Here is a 16,642-nt window from a genome sequence, read left to right as displayed (position 1 = left end):
GCAACTAATTAGCAAAAGTGCAAGTATATTTTTGTTTCAGAACAAAAGGAGTCATATAGAATCTCACAAATGAATAGGACAGTAAACAAAATGTATTCTTGGGTCACAACATTTTGTGCTTAGATATTAGATACAATGATATAAGCACACATCAAGGACAAATCATATGCAACGCAAATTATTTCTTAAATTAACTACACCCTGCAATTACCCATTATTTCTTTAAATATTCAAAACTATTATGAGTTAATTTGATACCACACAAAATTGTAACAAAGCAATCTGCAATTATCTGTTGTGTATAGATTTCCAACAACCACTGCATCTTACAATCCTATAATCAGTCATGCAATGACAAATACAGTCTGTGTCGAAATACTACCTTTAACTCTGAATCTCCATCACCGTGGCTTTGCTGCAGAGCACAACCATTGCATTCTTTGTCAACAGAAACTACATTCTAAATGTAGGTGACAGAAATCTGATGTCAGTCACACAAAAACAATAATCGCCTGAGCTTTCTTGAGGTTATAAAATGATTTGAGACTTGCTCACTGTATTACACCATCACAAATGCTTGCTTGAATTGCCATTTCAAAATACACTCCACCCAGAGATACGGCGTGGCAGCTTCAACACAAAAACACCCCACGTCATTAAAGGAACATACTGCCTTAAATCACTGTCTGCTGTCTAACATCAGGCCAGACGGGAAAGACAAATCATTCCAGTTTCCCCCTTGTAAATCAGTCGCAACAAAGCACAATATTTATACACCTCCAGTTTTTTTTGCACGTTCTGCAGCAGTGACAGAAATAAAGAATGATATGTCAGCTGCCAGGCATTAAAACTGAGCTTTAAACGGCACATCTGAATTAGTCATGGACTACATTATATCCAGGATGACTTGTGGTGCACTAAAATCTTCACGGTATCTTCTGCCAGCAATGCAAACAGCAGCCATGACAGTATTATGCTGAACAGCATTGACATCCAAGAATACAGTACAGTAGCTCCCTTACAAAGACCTTCTGCATTAATAACCATAGCAGCCATACAGATTAGTATTCTGTGCCATTTCAGTAATATCATTCATTTTAACTCTCTGATGACGATGACATTACAGCAATTTAAATGCATCGGCTGTCTCAACAGCATCACCAGGTTATCTAAACAGTTTTTAAAAATGCATTGTGGAGATGTGAGCTTGGTCTCCACCCTACCCTACCTTTTGTTCTCGGCTTCCTCCTCTTTCATCAATTATTTCTCACACAAAAGAAGTGTTTTCTTGGCTTTACAACCTCCAGTAATGTAAATTTTACACCAACATTTTTACACATCCATTTTATAGCAGAGCAGCTATAGCAATGCAGTGGACTGCGCAAACACACTGCTGGTGCTGCTGCTTGCTATAAAGATCTAACGTCATCACTGAGACTGGCATGCTCATAGCCACTCAGGCTCTGCAACTGCAATCAATGTCTGAGACCTTGTAATACAAATGAGCTCAGAGCTAAGAGATCAGACAAACATGGGAAAGGCGAGCTAAAACAAGCACATACTTCACTCTGTGACTGCATGCGACTGTACCAAAACATAATAATGTGAATCACCATCAAAAAGATTCCAACCCAATATAAAAGGGTCCTTTCAGGTAAATAATTAATCTAACCATTCCTTTCATGTATTTTGAAATTTTGCTTCAGTTTGGTTACAATTTCAAAAAACAGATCAACTGCTGTCAGTCAAAATGTTGCAGTGCAAATTTGATCAGCCCTTGAATTAACTCAAAACTGTAGATGAGTTATCACACATTAACCCGTACTGTACAATGCAACATCACTCAGCAGAAAATCTTTTGCTTTGTCTATATCTGTCACAAGCCATTTTGGTCTCAAATTAATTAAATGGCACCTTCCTTATTTTGGAACAATTTTTTCCTTTTTCTGTCAGCACGTTAACCAAGCAGTCGTAAGATAGTGGGCCTGCCAGAGGGGATAGAGGGTAGAAATCCCACAACATTCGTGGCTGCGATGCTGGGCTCCTTAGTGGGGCGGGAAACTTTTCCCACCCCACCGGAAATGGACAGAGCTCATCGGTCACTGCGCCCGAAGCCCAAGGAAGGGGAAAAACCGAGAGCAGTTATAGCCAGACTGCACCGGTACCGGGATAGGGAGACAATCCTGCGCTGGGCCAAGGAGAATAGAGCCTGCAATTGGGACGGGCACGCCATCCGAATCTACGAGGATTTTGGAGCGGACATAGCTAAGAGACGGGCGGAGTTCAACAGAGCGAAAGCAGCTCTCTATAAGAACAAAGTACGTTTTGGTATGCTGTACCCAGCAAAACTCTGGGTCACATACCAACACAAGGAATATTTCTTTACAGCCCCTGCCGAGGCGAATAGATTCGTCGAGGAGCACGGGCTGGAAAAACGCCATGGGAAGTAGGGACGAGGGGCCCATGGCAAGGAGATACGTCATGCCGACGGGGGGGTGGGGAGGGGCGAGGCAAAGCCAGCCCCCTCCCCCCTGGCAGGAACACCCAGAACGAAAAACAACCCAATGCCCAAGGGCCCGCTCCAGGTGGGAGGCCAGGCCCCGGCACGAGGGAACGGGAGTACTGGAGAGGGGAGAGGGGAAGCGGGACAGCAACCTCCGAGAGGGGAGCCACCGTGCTAGCAGGAAAGCTAGCGAAGGGGGCGCGCAACAGAGCAGGGCCGCAGCGCACCCCCAACAGGGGGGAAGGCGCCAGGCAGGGGAGGGGGGGGATCACCCATCAAAGGTGGGAGAGCAAATGGGGACAGGAATGGGGGAGAGAGGGGCAATGGAGGGGTATACAGGGGTATCCCCGAAAGGGATAGAGCGGGGGGGGGGGGCACTCGGGGGGCGAGAGACCAGGGAGGGGAAATGCAGGGACGAAGGGACAAAAGAGGCCAGTAAGGGAATAGGGCCACAAAGTGCCACAGACAAGGGCTCGAAACAGGGAACTGCTGCAAGCACCCACCCAGTACGGTCTGTGGGTGAAGGGGCCCCCCGGAGTGCAGGGGACTACCCGCGTGGCGGACACACAGTGGACGGCCATGGCGGGTGTCCCCGGGACAAGGGGGAACCCCGGAGCGCAGGGACCCGACCGCATGGGGAGAGCAGTGATAGTGGACATCCTGGACGGCCCCCTAACAAAGGGAAACCCCAGAGGGCAGGGGCGCGTCCACCGGACAAATATGGTTAACCCCACAGGAGCAAGGGGGCAGAAGCCCCCCACCAGAATAGTCACCTGGAACGTAAGGGGACTTAACGGCCCAGTGAAGAGATCTAGAGTCCTCACCCACCTTAGAAACATGAGGGCCGACATAGTCTTCCTCCAAGAGACGCACTTGAGGGAGCAGGACCAACTGCGGGTAAGAAAGGGCTGGGTGGGACAAACCTATCATTCCTGTTATGGGGCAAGGGCCAGGGGGGTGGCGATCCTGATTGGCAAGAGGACAATGTTTAGGGCGACAAAGACGGTTACGGACCCAGGGGGACGGTATGTCATGGTCAGCGGGGCCCTGGATGGGGCGCCGGTAGTTCTAGTTAACGTGTACGCGCCCAACTGGGACGACACGAGCTTCATCCAAAAGACCAAGGCAGAAATCCCGGACATAGCGACGCACCGACTAATCATGGGGGGGGACTTCAACTGTGTACAGGACCCAACGACGGACAGATCAAACCCCAGAACGGGGAAAACCTCAAACATGGCAAGGGAACTCAGCCACTATATGGAGCAGATGGGAGCAGTAGACCCCTGGAGATTCGCCCACCCGGGGGAGAAAGAATTCTCTTTCTTCTCCCCAGTACACAACGTGTACACCAGAATTGACTTCTTTGTGGTGGGGAAAACGGTGCTTCCAGAGATAGACAAGGTGGAATACTCCGCAATTGTGATATCAGACCACGCTCCACACTACATGGATGTGCGGCTAGAGACGGGAAGGGCCCAGCGCCCCAAATGGAGGTTGGACGGTGCCTTACTAGCTGACAAGGCCTTCAGCGAAAGGATAGCGCAGGCCATAGCGGAGTACACTGAGATCAACCAAAACGGGGAGGTCTCACCCTCCACGTTCTGGGAAGCGCTTAAGGCCGTACTAAGAGGGGAAATCATAGCCTACAAAGCGCAAAGAGATAGGGAGGAAAGGGTGGCTAGGCAGAAGCTGGTCGACTCCATACTGGAGGTAGACCATAAATACTCCGAGGCCCCGACTGTAGAACTCCTGGCGGAGAGAAAAGAATTACAAAGGAACTTTGACCTGCTCTCCACCAGGAAAGCAGTACACCAACTCCGACAGGCACGCGGGGCCCTATAAGAACACGGAGACAAAGCCAGCCGCCTGTTGGCCCACCAGCTGAGAAAGCAGGCAGCCAGCAGAGAAATTGCGCAAATCAGAGATACCAGAGGCACGTTGGAAACAGAACCAGAGAGGATTAACAAAACCTTCAAGGCCTTCTACCAAGAGCTGTACACCTCAGAGCCCCCAACGGGGAAGGCTGGGATGAACCGGTTTCTTGATGGACTGAACATACCAGTTGTGGGAGAGGGCAGAAAACGGGATCTGGAAGCACCACTAGCACTGGGAGAGATCATGGAGAGCATTAGCTCCATGCAGGCGGGGAAGGCGCCGGGACCGGACGGATTCCCGGCGGACTTCTACAAAAAATTTGCGACAGCGCTGGCCCCGCACCTGCGGGAGATGTTCACAGACTCGCTAGCTAGGGGCACGTTGCCACCCACGTTAGCACAGGCCTCAATCTCGCTGATACCTAAGAAAGACAAAGACCCAACGGAATGTGGGTCATACAGACCCATATCTCTGCTGAATGCAGACGCCAAAATACTGGCCAAAATCCTAGCCAAAAGGCTAGAAGACTGTGTACCTGAGGTGGTCACAGAGGACCAGACGGGCTTTGTCAAAGGTAGACAGCTGACCGCGAACATCAGGCGCCTGCTGAACGTGATAATGACCCCCTCCGGGGAGAGAACACAAGAGGTGATCGTCTCCCTGGACGCAGAAAAGGCCTTCGACAGAGTCGAGTGGAAATACCTCATAGAGGTACTGGAGCGGTTCGGGCTTGGAACAGGGTTCACCGCTTGGGTAAAGCTCCTGTACAACGCTCCCATGGCGAGTGTACAGACCAACAATACCAACTCCCAATACTTCCAGCTGCACAGGGGCACCAGACAAGGATGCCCACTGTCCCCGCTGCTGTTCGCACTAGCAATTGAACCGCTAGCAATCGCGCTCAGGGCAGCAAAAAATTGGAGGGGGATCCGAAGGGGAGGTAGAGAGCACAGAGTCTCACTCTATGCGGATGATCTGCTCCTCTATATCTCGGACCCACAAAGCAGCATGGACGGAATCATCGCGCTCCTGAAAGAGTTTGGAGCCTTCTCGGGCTACAAACTCAACATGAGCAAAAGTGAGATCTTCCCAGTACACCCGCAAGGGGGGGGTGGGGGCAGCACTAAAGGGGCTGCCGTTCAAACAAGCCCGACATAAATTCCGCTACCTGGGGATCCAAATAGCCCATGACTGGAAAGGGATCCACAAATGGAACCTCACCAGCCTGACGGAGGAAGTTAAAAAGGACCTGCAAAGATGGAACACACTCCCGCTCTCCCTCGCGGGGAGAGTTCAGACGATCAAAATGAACGTACTGCCCAGGTTCCTCTTCCTGTTTAGATCCATTCCGATCTACATCCCCAAGGCCTTTTTCAAAGCGCTGGACAAACTCATCATGGCGTTCGTATGGGGGGGGTAAAAATGCTAGGATCCCAAAGAAGGTCTTACAAAAAACAAAAACCAGGGGGGGGTTAGCCCTCCCGAATCTACAATTCTACCACTGGGCAGCAACAGCCGAGCGAGTAAGGGGATGGATCCAGGAGCCAGAAGCTGAGTGGGTGCGTGCGAGGATCGCCACGGCAGCACTCCCATCCCCACCCAAAAAACACTCCAGCAGCCCAGTGGTGACAGCCACCCTCCAATCCTGGAACCAACTGCGGCAGCAACTTGGCCTGACCAAAATGTCGAACAGGGCTCCCATCTGCAACAACCATAGGTTCAAACCAGCACTGACCGACGCCACCTTCAAAAGGTGGAGGCAGGACGGGGGGACACTGACAGTCAGGGACCTATACACGGACGACAGGATCGCAACACTGGACGAACTGACAGAGAAATTTCAGCTAGCTGGGGGGAACGAGCTACGGTACCTGCAGCTCAAAAACTTCCTACGAAAGGAGACAAGGACGTACCCACAACCGCCACGACAGACACTACTGGAAGACCTACTGGACGCAAGTATCCTAGAGAAAGGGAACTGTAGTGACATGTATGACCGACTGGTAGATAGGGACGACACCGTACTGGACGCAACAAGGAGGAAATGGGAGGACGACCTGGGGATGGAGATAGGGTGGGGACTCTGGAGCGAAGCACTGCATAGGGTCAACTCCACCTCCACGTGCGCAAGGCTCAGCCTGACGCAACTAAAAGTGGTACATAGAGCCCACTTAACAAGAACCCGTATGAGTAGGTTCTTCCCGGAGGTGGAAGACAGATGTGAACGGTGCCAAAGAGGCCCGGCCAACCACGCCCACATGTTCTGGTCTTGCCCCAAACTCGTGGAGTACTGGACAGCCTTCTTCGAGGTTATGTCCAAAGTGGTGGGAGTGAGGGTGGAGCCATGCCCGATAGTGGCGGTCTTCGGGGTTTCAGAACAGCCAGATCTATTCCTGGGGAGGAGGGCGGACGCCCTTGCCTTTGCCTCCCTGATCGCCCGCCGTAGAATCCTGTTTGGCTGGCGGTCAGCAGCACCGCCCAGAGCTGCGGACTGGCTGTCCGACCTCTCGGAATCTCTCCAAATGGAGAAAATCAAATTTGCCATCCGAGGGTCGGACGACGGCTTCCACAGAACGTGGGAGCCATTCATGCAACTGTTCCGGGACCTATTTGTGGCCAATGTACAAGAGGAAGAATAGTCGGGGGAAGGTAGCGGGAGGGGGGGGGGCTACAGGTTCGTTACGGGGGTTCGATGGCTAGCTAAGGCCCAAAACCAAACTAAATAAACATGTTGAGGGGGGGGGGGGGGGGGGGGGGGGGGGCGCAGTTACTACTACGAAGATGCTTACCTGTAAATATGTATGTTAATTTTTGCGTGTTTGTTTTTTTTTTCTCTCTCCTAACAATTTGTAATTTGTTCAATATAAAATATGAAAACTGAATAAAAACATTTATAAAAAAAAAAAAAACCAAGCAGTCGGACTGGTGGCACATTCACATCTTTGCCAAGACTGGTGCTCAGTTAATTGTTAGAAAGTGCATGGAAGCTTAAGGCGGGTGGGGAGGGGGAGGGCAGTGAGGCAAGCGGGTGATGAAGATCCAAGGAGAAATGGGAAGGGGAGTTGGGAGGGGAGATCAATTGGGGGGTATGGAGTGAGGCACTGCATAGGGTAAACAGGTCCTCCTCTTGTGCATGGATGAGCCTGATACAGTTTAAGGTGGTGCACAGGGTGCATATGACACGGGTGAGAATGAAGGTTGAGTGTCAGAGGTGTGGGCGGGGCCAGTGAATCACACACACATGTTTTGGGGTTGCAAAAAATTGGGAAGATTCTGGGTGGGAGTGTTCGCGGTCTTAGCCAGGATAGTGGAGGAGGTGGAGGACGCGGACTCTTTGGTGGCGATATTTGGGGTTTCAGAGAAGCCGGAACTCATGGAGAGGAGAAAGGCTGATGTTGTGGCCTTCACCTTTCTGATTGCACGGCGGCGAATTTTGCTGGAGTGGTGATCGGCATCGCCATCGGGAGTAACGGCTTGGTTGGATGACCTGTATGACTTCCTGCGGTTGGAGAAGATAAAATCTGAGTTAAGGGGCTCTGCAGAAGGGTTTGAGAAAAGGTGGAGGGTGTTTGTGGCCGTGTTTGAGGAGCTGTTCATCTCGGGGCGGGGTGGTGAAAAAGGGGAAAACATTTGCACAGACTGTAAAGTTGATTGCTGGGAAGTATGTTTCCTGGGTGTTTAAATATTGTAACCTGTTTCGATACATGTTGGTAATAAAATACATTTTTTTTTTTAAAGTGCTTGGAAGCTATATGCATTACCGCTTCCATATTAGCCAGGAGCATCCCACATTAAGGTCATAAATTTACACCCCCAGTCTGAGAATTATGGCCTCATGCCGGAGGGCTGTACCCCATTTTGCACAGGACAGAAAACACACTATAAATATAATGTGGGTATTTCCACGTTTTGTAAAAACATGTTTTGTGGGTCAAACACAAGCTTGAACGTGTTTTAGCAGACTGCCTGTCTGAGTCGTGGGAGCAGCAGGCTTCATTTTAAAAAGGGCAATACTGATTAATTAATAGCTGTTTGGTAGTACAGAACTCAAGTATTACTTAAAAAAAGAGACATGCTGAAGCTCTTCATCTTGCACTCATCCAGACATTTTGCAAGAATCCCAATACAAATAAAAAGCAACAATTTATACCAGAGAACTGGCTGCCACATTTCTGGAATCTTGATAGCTCAAATCGAAGGAGCCCATTTAATCCCGTCTCCGAGGCCCATGGTTGGATTGGCCTCAATATGATCCTGGACCAGACTACAACATTTCCCAGCATACTGGACAGAAACCCCAATTTTTTTTAATTTGTAAAAGGTGAGGAAAGAATACTTTGTTCCAGGAGTGATTCCATGTCCAAATAGGGATATGGTATATTAAAACAGAAAATATAAACACAGTATTAAACTACCTTTAACAGCACAGAAATATAGCTTACAATTACCAGTTAGACAATGCTTAACAACTAAATAAAACGCTAACTACTACCTTCTTTATATCTCCAATCAAGCATAAAAAAATTTTTTTAAATTTAATTTACCAATGAATTAACGTAGTGACAATTAGAGAGGTACAGTGCTCTGACTGTGAAATGTGGCAGGTCCGGAAGGCTTCCAGGGTCCTGGATGGCTTCATCTGCAGAAAGTGCACCCAACTGGAGCTCCTCACAGACCGTATGGTTCGGTTGGAGCAGCAATTGGATGCACTTAGGAGCATGCAGGTGGAGGAAAGCTTCATAGATAGCAGTTATATTGATGTGGTCACACCCAAGGTGCAGGCAGAGAGATGGGTGACCACCAGAAGGGGCAAGCAGTCAGTGCAGGAATCCTCTGTGGTTGTCCCCCTCTCGAACAGGTATATCCCTTTGCATACTGTCGGGGGGAATAGTCTATCAGGGGAAAACAGCAGCAGCCAGAGCAGTGGCACCTGCTGGTTCTGATGTTCAGCAGGGAGGGTCAAAGTTCAGAAGAGCAATAGCCATAGGGGACTCTATATTCAGGAGCACAGATAGGCGCTTCTGTGGACGTGAAAAGGACTCCAGGATGGTATGTTGCCTCCCTGGTGCCAGGGTCCAGGATGTCTCAGAACAGGTAGCGGGCATCCTGAAGGTGGAGGGCAAACAGGCAGAGGTCATGGTACATATTGGTACTAACGACATAGGCAGGAAGGGGGTTGAGGTCCTGCAGCAGGAGCTCAGTGAGCTAGGCAGAAAGTTAAAAGATAGGACCTCAAGGGTTGTAATCTCGGGATTACTCCCTGTGCCACGTGCCAGTGAGGCTAGAAATAGGAAGATACAGCAGCTGAACACGTGGCTAAACAGCTGGTATAGGAGGGAGGGTTTCAGTTATCTGGACCACTGGGAGCTCTTCCGGGGCAGGTGTGACCTGTATAAGAAGGACGGGTTGCATCTAAACTGGAGAGCCATAAATATCTGGCCACGAGGTTTGCTAGTGTCACACGGGAGGGTTTAAACTAGTATGGCAGGGGGTGGGTACCGGAGCAATAGAAGGTGAAAAAATTGAGGGAGAACTAGGAAATAGGGCCACTATGACTCTGAGGAAGAGCAGACAGGGAGATGTTGCTGAAAACAGCGGGTTTGGTTGCCTGAAGTGCATATGTTTTAATGCAAGTAGTATTACAGGTAAGGCAGATGAACTTAGAGCTTGGATTAGTACTTGGAACTATGATGAGGTTGCCATTACAGAGACTTGGTTGAGGGAAGGACAGGATTGGCAGCTAATATTCCAGGATTTAGATGTTTCAGGCGGGACAGAGGAGGATGTAAAAGGGATGGAGGAGTTGCGCTACTGGTTAGGGAGACTATCACAGCTGTACTATGGGAGGACACGTCAGAGGGCAGCGAGGCTATTATTAGGAATAAGAAGGGTGCAGTCATAATGTTGGGGGTTTACTACAGGCCTCCCAACAGCCAGCGGGAGATAGAGGAGCAGTTAGGTAGACAGATTTTGGAAAGGAGTAAAAGCAACAGGGTTGTTGTGATGGGAGACTTTAACTTGCCCAATATTGACTGGGACTCACTTAGTGCTCGGGCTTGGACGGGGCAGAGTTTGTAAGGAGCATCCAAGAGGGCTTCTTAAAACAATATGTAGATAGTCCAACTAGGGAAGGGGCTATACTGGACCTGGTATTGGGGAATGAGTCCGGCAGGTGGTAGAAGTTTCAGTGGGGGGGCATTTCAGGAACAGTGACCACAATTCAGTAAGTTGTAAAGTGCTGGTGGACAAGGATTAGAGTGGTCTGAGGGTGAATGTGCTAAATTGGGAGAAGGCTAATTATAACAATATTAGGCAGGAACTGAAGAACATAGATTGGAGGCAGATGTTTGAGGGTAAATCAACATCTGACACGTGGGAGGCTTTCAAATGTCGGTTGAAAGGAATTCAGGACCAGCATGTTCCTGTGAGGAAGAAGGATAAAAATGGCAACTTGCGGGAACCTTGGGTAATGAGAGATAATGTAGGCCTTGTCAAAAATGAAAAGGATGCATTTGTCAGGGCTAGAAGGCTGGGAACAGATGAAGCATGTGTGGAATATAAGGAATATGGGCATTATGGCAGCATAATGGTTAGCACAATTGGTTCACAGCTCCAGGGTCCCAGGTTCGATTCCCGGCTTCGGTCACTGTCTGTGCGGAGTCTGCACGTTCTCCCCATGTGCGTGAATTTCCATGGGTGCTCCGATTCCCTCCCACAGTCCAAAGATGTGCAAGTTAGGTGGATTGGCCATGCTAAATTACCCTTAGTGTCCAAAATTGCAGACTCAATGGGTCGAATGGCCTCCTTCTGCACTGTAAAATTCTATGAAAGTAGGAAGGAACTTAAGCAAGGAGTCAGGAGGGCTAAAAATGGGTCAAGAAAAGTCATTGGCAAATAGGGTTAAGGAAAATCCCAAGGGTTTTTATATGTACATAAAAATCAAGAGGATAGCCTGGGAAAGGGTTGGCCCACTGAAGGACAGGGGAGGGAATCTATGTGTGGAGCCAGAGGAAATGGGCGAGGTACTAAATGAATACTTTGCATCAGTATTCACCAAAGAGAAGGAATTGGTGGATTGGTGGATTTTGAATCTGGAGAAGGGTGTGTAGATATCCTGGGTCACATTAAGATCCAAAAAGACGAGGTATTGGGCGTCTTGAAAACTATTAAGGTGGATAAGTCCCCAGGGCCTGATGGGATCTCCCCCAGAACACTGAAGGAGGCGAGAGAGGAAATTGCTGAGGCCTTGACAGAAATCTTTGGATCCTCACTGTCTTCATGTGATGTCCCGGAGGACTGGAGAATAGCCAATATTGTTCCTTTGTTTAAGAAGGATAGCAAGGATAATCCAGGAAACTGCAGGCCGGTGAGCCTTACGTCAGTGGTAGGGAAATTACTGGACAGAATTCTTCGAGACAGGATCTACTCCCATTTGGAAGCAAGTGGTCGTATTAGCGAGAGGCAGCACGGTTTTGTGAAGGGGAGGTCGTGTCTCACCAACTCAATAGAGTTTTTCGAGGAAGTCACAAAGATGACTGATGCAGGTAGGGCAGTGGATGTTGTCTATATGAACTTCAGTAAGGCCTTTGACAAGGTCCCTCATGGCAGACTGGTACAAAACATGAAGTCACATGGGGTCAGAGGTGAGCTGGCAAAATGGGTACAGAACTGGCTAGGTCATAGAAGGCAGAGTAGCAATGGAAGGGTGCTTTTCTGATTGGAGGGCTGTGACTAGTGGTGTTCCGCAGGGATCAGTGCTGGGACCTTTGCTGCTTGTAGTATATATAAATGATTTGGAGGAAAATGTAACTGGTCTGATTAGCAAGTTTGCGGACGACACAAAGGTTGGTGGAATTGCGGATAGCGATGAGGACTGTCAGAGGATACAGCAGGATTTAAATCATTTGCAGACTTTGGCGGCGCGATGGCAGATGGAGTTTCATCTGGACAAATGTGAGGTAATGCATTTTGGAAGGTCTAATACAGGTAGGGAATATACAGTGAATGGTAGAAACCTCAAGAGATTGACAGTCAGAGAGATCTTGGTCTACAGGTCACTGAAAGGGGCGACACATGTGGAGAAGGTAGTCAAGAAGGCATGCGGCATGCTTGCCTTCATTGGTCGGGGCATTGAGTATAAAAATTGGCAAGTCATGTTGCAGTTGTATAGAACCTTAGTTAGGCCACATTTGGAGTATAGTGTTCAATTCTGGTCGCCACACTATCAGAAGGATGTGGAGGCTTTAGAGAGGGTGCAGGAGAGATTTACCAGGATGTTGCCTAGTATGGAGGGCACTGACTATGAGGAGAGGTTGAATAAACTTGGTTTGTTCTCACTGGAACGAAAGAGGTTGAGGGGCGACCTGAAAGAGGTCTACAAAATTATGAGGGGCATAGACAGAATGGATAGTTAGAGATTTTCCCAGGGTAGAGGGGTCAATTACTAGGGGGCATAGGTTTAAGGTGTGAGGGGCAAGGTTTAGAGTAGATGTACGAGGTAAGTTCTTTTAGACAGAGAGTAGTGGGTGCCTGGAACTCGCTGCCAAAGGAGGTGGTGGAAGCAGGGACGATAGTGACGTTTAAGGGGCATCTTGACAAATACATAAATAGGATGGGAATAGAGGGATACGGACCCCGGAAGTGTCAAAAATTTTAGTTTGGATGGGCAACATGGTCGGCGCAGGCTTGGAGGGTCGAAGTTCCTGTGCTGTACTTTTCTTTGTTCTTTGTTAGGTTTTGAGGAGAGCGCAAGGAAAAACAAATTATTTAAATATACAAATCTCTATGATCTGACAATAAACAAATTGTCTTCCTAGACTGACAACAACCCTTACCTTAAGCCGGTTGCGGCTTGTAAGAGAAGTCGCACTCAAGGAGGTTCCTGCCAGAGTACTTGATTTTTGGCCCTTTTTGCCCAGTTTCTGGGGATATATCTGTGTAAAATCCGATCTGATCAATGGTATAAGGTGCCCGCATAAGGAAAATGCCAAGAAAGACCAGGGCAAAGAAAATCGTTGATAGAAATTCGTCGACAGATTCAAAGGCTTCTTGAGGTTCCTCGATGGAGAAAATGGCAGAGGCTGCTATTTTCTCCACTGAGGCTGTGACTCCCACCACGCCAATAACAGTCGAGATGCTTGCCGGCATCCTGAAGGTGAGATTTGAGAAGCAATGGAGCGTTGCATCTGGGGACCTTTGTAAGTCGATAGAGGATGCCCTGGCTCTCATTCAGTCAAAGTTATAGACGACCTCTGAAAGCGCATGGCACAGTGATTAAGAGCAAGGAGACGTCTCTCTCGAAACACCAAATTGCCTCGCTGGAGGCTAAGACCTCTCTGATGCCCTGTAAAAACAAAGCACTGGGGGCCAAGATAGATGATTTGGAGAACCGCTCTCGGAGGCAGAATTTCAGAATGATAGGGTTGCCTGTGAGTATGGAAGGCCCAAACCCCACTGAATACTTTCCAAAGAGGTTTAGAAAGATATTGGCGAAGGGTGGATTTATGTCCCTCCCAAGCTAAAACAAGCCCATTAAACAGAAGCAGAAGTTCTGACCCAACAAACCACTGTGGTTTGTTAATTTACAGTTCCACAGCTTCTAGGAGAAGGAATGAGTCCTGAAATGGGAAAAGGAGCATCGGGACTATAAACGGAAAGGCCACACCATCAGGTTTTACCAACAGATGGGTAAAACTCCTGTCCCTGATGGATTCCCCATTGAGTTCTACAAGACGTTTGCAGGTCAGTTGATTCCGTTAATATTGGACACGTAAAATGATTCCTTGCCCTGGGGTTCGTTGCCTGCTACACTTACATTGGCTTCTCCTTCTCTGATCCTGAAGAAGGACAAAGGCCCTACGGAAAATGGATCATATCGACCCATAATCGCTTTTGAAACCGGACGCTAAATTACTTGCAAACGTGTTGGCACTGCGATTGGAGCACTGCCTCCCAGAGTCGATCACAGAAGACCAGATAGGCTTTGTTAAGCGTCGGAATTGTCGGCCAATTTCCGCTGGCTGTTAAATATCTTTCCTTCCCCCTCTCCACCACCCAAACCAGAAGTGATTGTTTCCATGGACCCTAAAAAAGTGTTTGATATGGTGGAGTGGGGAAACCTCAGAGGTCCTTGAGAGGTTTCCTTTGGGGAAAAAGTTTATTTCTTGGGTTTGACTACTGTATCGGGCCCCCATGGAACTCAGGGTATTTTGTGTTGAACAGGGGTACAAAGATACGGATGTCCACTGTCTCTGCTTCTATTTGCCGTAGCAAATGAACCATTGGCCACAGAGTTAGATTTTCGGATAGGTGGAAGGGGATAAGTCGAGGAGGGAGGTAAGATAGGGTGTCCTTGTACGCAGATGATCTGCTTCTTTATATTATGGACCCAGTCTCCACTAATGAGGCGATAATGAAACTACTTTGGAGTTTTGGCTCCTTCTCTGGGTATAAGTTGACTCTGAATAAGAGCTAATACTTCCCAGTTAATCCCCGGGGAGGGGAGGCAATCTGGGGATATTACCTTTTAGCCTTGCCAGATATAGGTTTCGTTATCTGGGTATTAAGGTGGCCCACGATTGGGCCTTGCTTCACAAATTAAATTATGCTAGTCTGGTTAATGGGGTCAAATCTGGCTTGCAACAGTGGGATAACCTCCCCGTGCCCTTGGTGGGCAGGATTCAGACTATAAAGATTAACGTCCTCCTGAGGTTTTTATTTATTTTCTCTGTGTCTCCCCATTTTTCTCCCTAAATCCTTTTTTGTTATAATTAACAAATTGGTGTCCTTTTTTATTTGGGTGGGCAAGGGAGCCCAAGGATCCATAGGGCGTTTCTCCAGAGGGATAGATAGTCTGGGGATTTAGCTTTACCCAATTGGTTATTTTGTTATTGGGTTGCAAATATTGAGAAAGTGCCGGGGTGGCTTGGTGATCAGAGTTCCATATGGGGGAAAATTGAGGCGACTTCATGTAAGGACTTGAGTTTAGTAACTGCCTTGCTTCCGTTCTCTCCTGTGAGATTTTTTTCAAATCAGGTGGTATTTTCCACCCTCAGGATCTGGAAGCGATTTCAGACAACATTTTAAATTTAGCTCCACATCGTTGTTGGCCCCCATCTGTAGTAATCATTTGTTTGTGCCGGCGAGTTGAGGCTCGACGAAGGGAGGTAAAGAGTCGGGAAAGGTTTGGGGGACTTGTTCATGGAGGGACGGTTTGCCAGTTTTGAAGAACTGTCGGTAAAATTTCAACTCCCTTTCGATATTTCCAGATTCATGATTTTTTGAAAAATACTTTTCCTTCATTTCTCTCGACACCACCGCCCTCCTTATTGAAGCGCATTTTATCTTTGGCCGGGTCTGGTGGGGGAAGTATTTCAGCTATCTATGGCCAGATCCTATCAACGAAGTCGTCTACGTTGAATAAGGGGAAGACAAATTGGAAGGGTGAATTGGGTCCGATTCTGGATGATGAGATGTGGAACGAGGCTCTTCGCAGGGTCAATGCATGTCCTCCTGTGCTCGGCTCAGTTTGATCCAGTTCAAGATGGTGCAGAAGGCTCACCAGGAGAGGATGAGCGAATATTTTTGGGGGTGGATGACAGTTGTGATCAGCTTTCTCAAGGGCTATCTAATCATACTCATGCCTCAAATTGTTAAGCCTTTGAGGCTCCTTCTCTAAAACCATTCTTAATGTGGAACTGGAGCCTTGTACGTTGGTGGCCATTTTTGGGGTATCAGACTTGCCATTGCTGCAGATGGGAGTTAAGGCGGATGTCCTCACCTCTGCCTCATTAATAGCCCGGAGGCCAGCTCGGCTTAGATGGAGGTCTCTTACTCTGTCCAGTGCCTTGGTCTGGATGGATGACCTCATGGAATTTTTGCATTTAGAGAAGGTCAAGTACAGCATTGGGGGGTCGATAGTGGGGTTCGACCGGAGATGGCAGCCATTCATTTCCTTTTTTGAAGAGTTAGTTACTGTCGGTTGTTAAGGGGAATTTTAGTTCCTTATTGGGGGACTAGGTTTGGATGTGTTCTTAACTGTTGACCGTGTTCTTTTTATATTGTAACCGAAGCATCCATTTTATATTATAACAACTGCTGCACATTGGCTTACATTAACACTGCAATTAAGTTATTGTGAAAATCCCCTAGTCGCTACATTCCCGCGCCTGTTCGGGTACACTAAGGGAGAATTCAGAATGTCCCATTCACCTAACAAGCACGTCTTTCACGATTTGTGAGATGAAACTGGAGAGCCAGGAG

General features: G+C 48.2%; 1 protein-coding gene across 5 annotated transcripts in view; it reads right to left on the bottom strand.

Annotated features, from left to right (window-relative positions):
- Positions 1 to 16,642, bottom strand: part of rusc2 (RUN and SH3 domain containing 2) — a 182,986-nt gene that overhangs the window by 100,875 nt on the left and 65,469 nt on the right. The window contains exon 1 of one of the 5 annotated variants that reach the window (XM_038790834.1): positions 1,229 to 1,415. The exons of 3 other annotated variants lie outside the window; for them this stretch is intronic. The gene's annotated coding sequence lies outside the window, so the exon portion shown is untranslated. Of the gene's footprint in view, positions 1 to 382; positions 516 to 1,228; positions 1,416 to 16,642 lie in introns of those variants that run through there. One more of the 5 variants, XM_038790835.1, reaches the window with a different exon arrangement.

This window comes from Scyliorhinus canicula, chromosome 3 (assembly GCF_902713615.1).
Source record: "Scyliorhinus canicula chromosome 3, sScyCan1.1, whole genome shotgun sequence".
In the NCBI taxonomy this organism is placed as follows: domain Eukaryota; kingdom Metazoa; phylum Chordata; class Chondrichthyes; order Carcharhiniformes; family Scyliorhinidae; genus Scyliorhinus; species Scyliorhinus canicula.
Note: the sequence above shows the minus strand (reverse complement) of the source record. Positions and strands in the feature narration are given on the sequence as shown.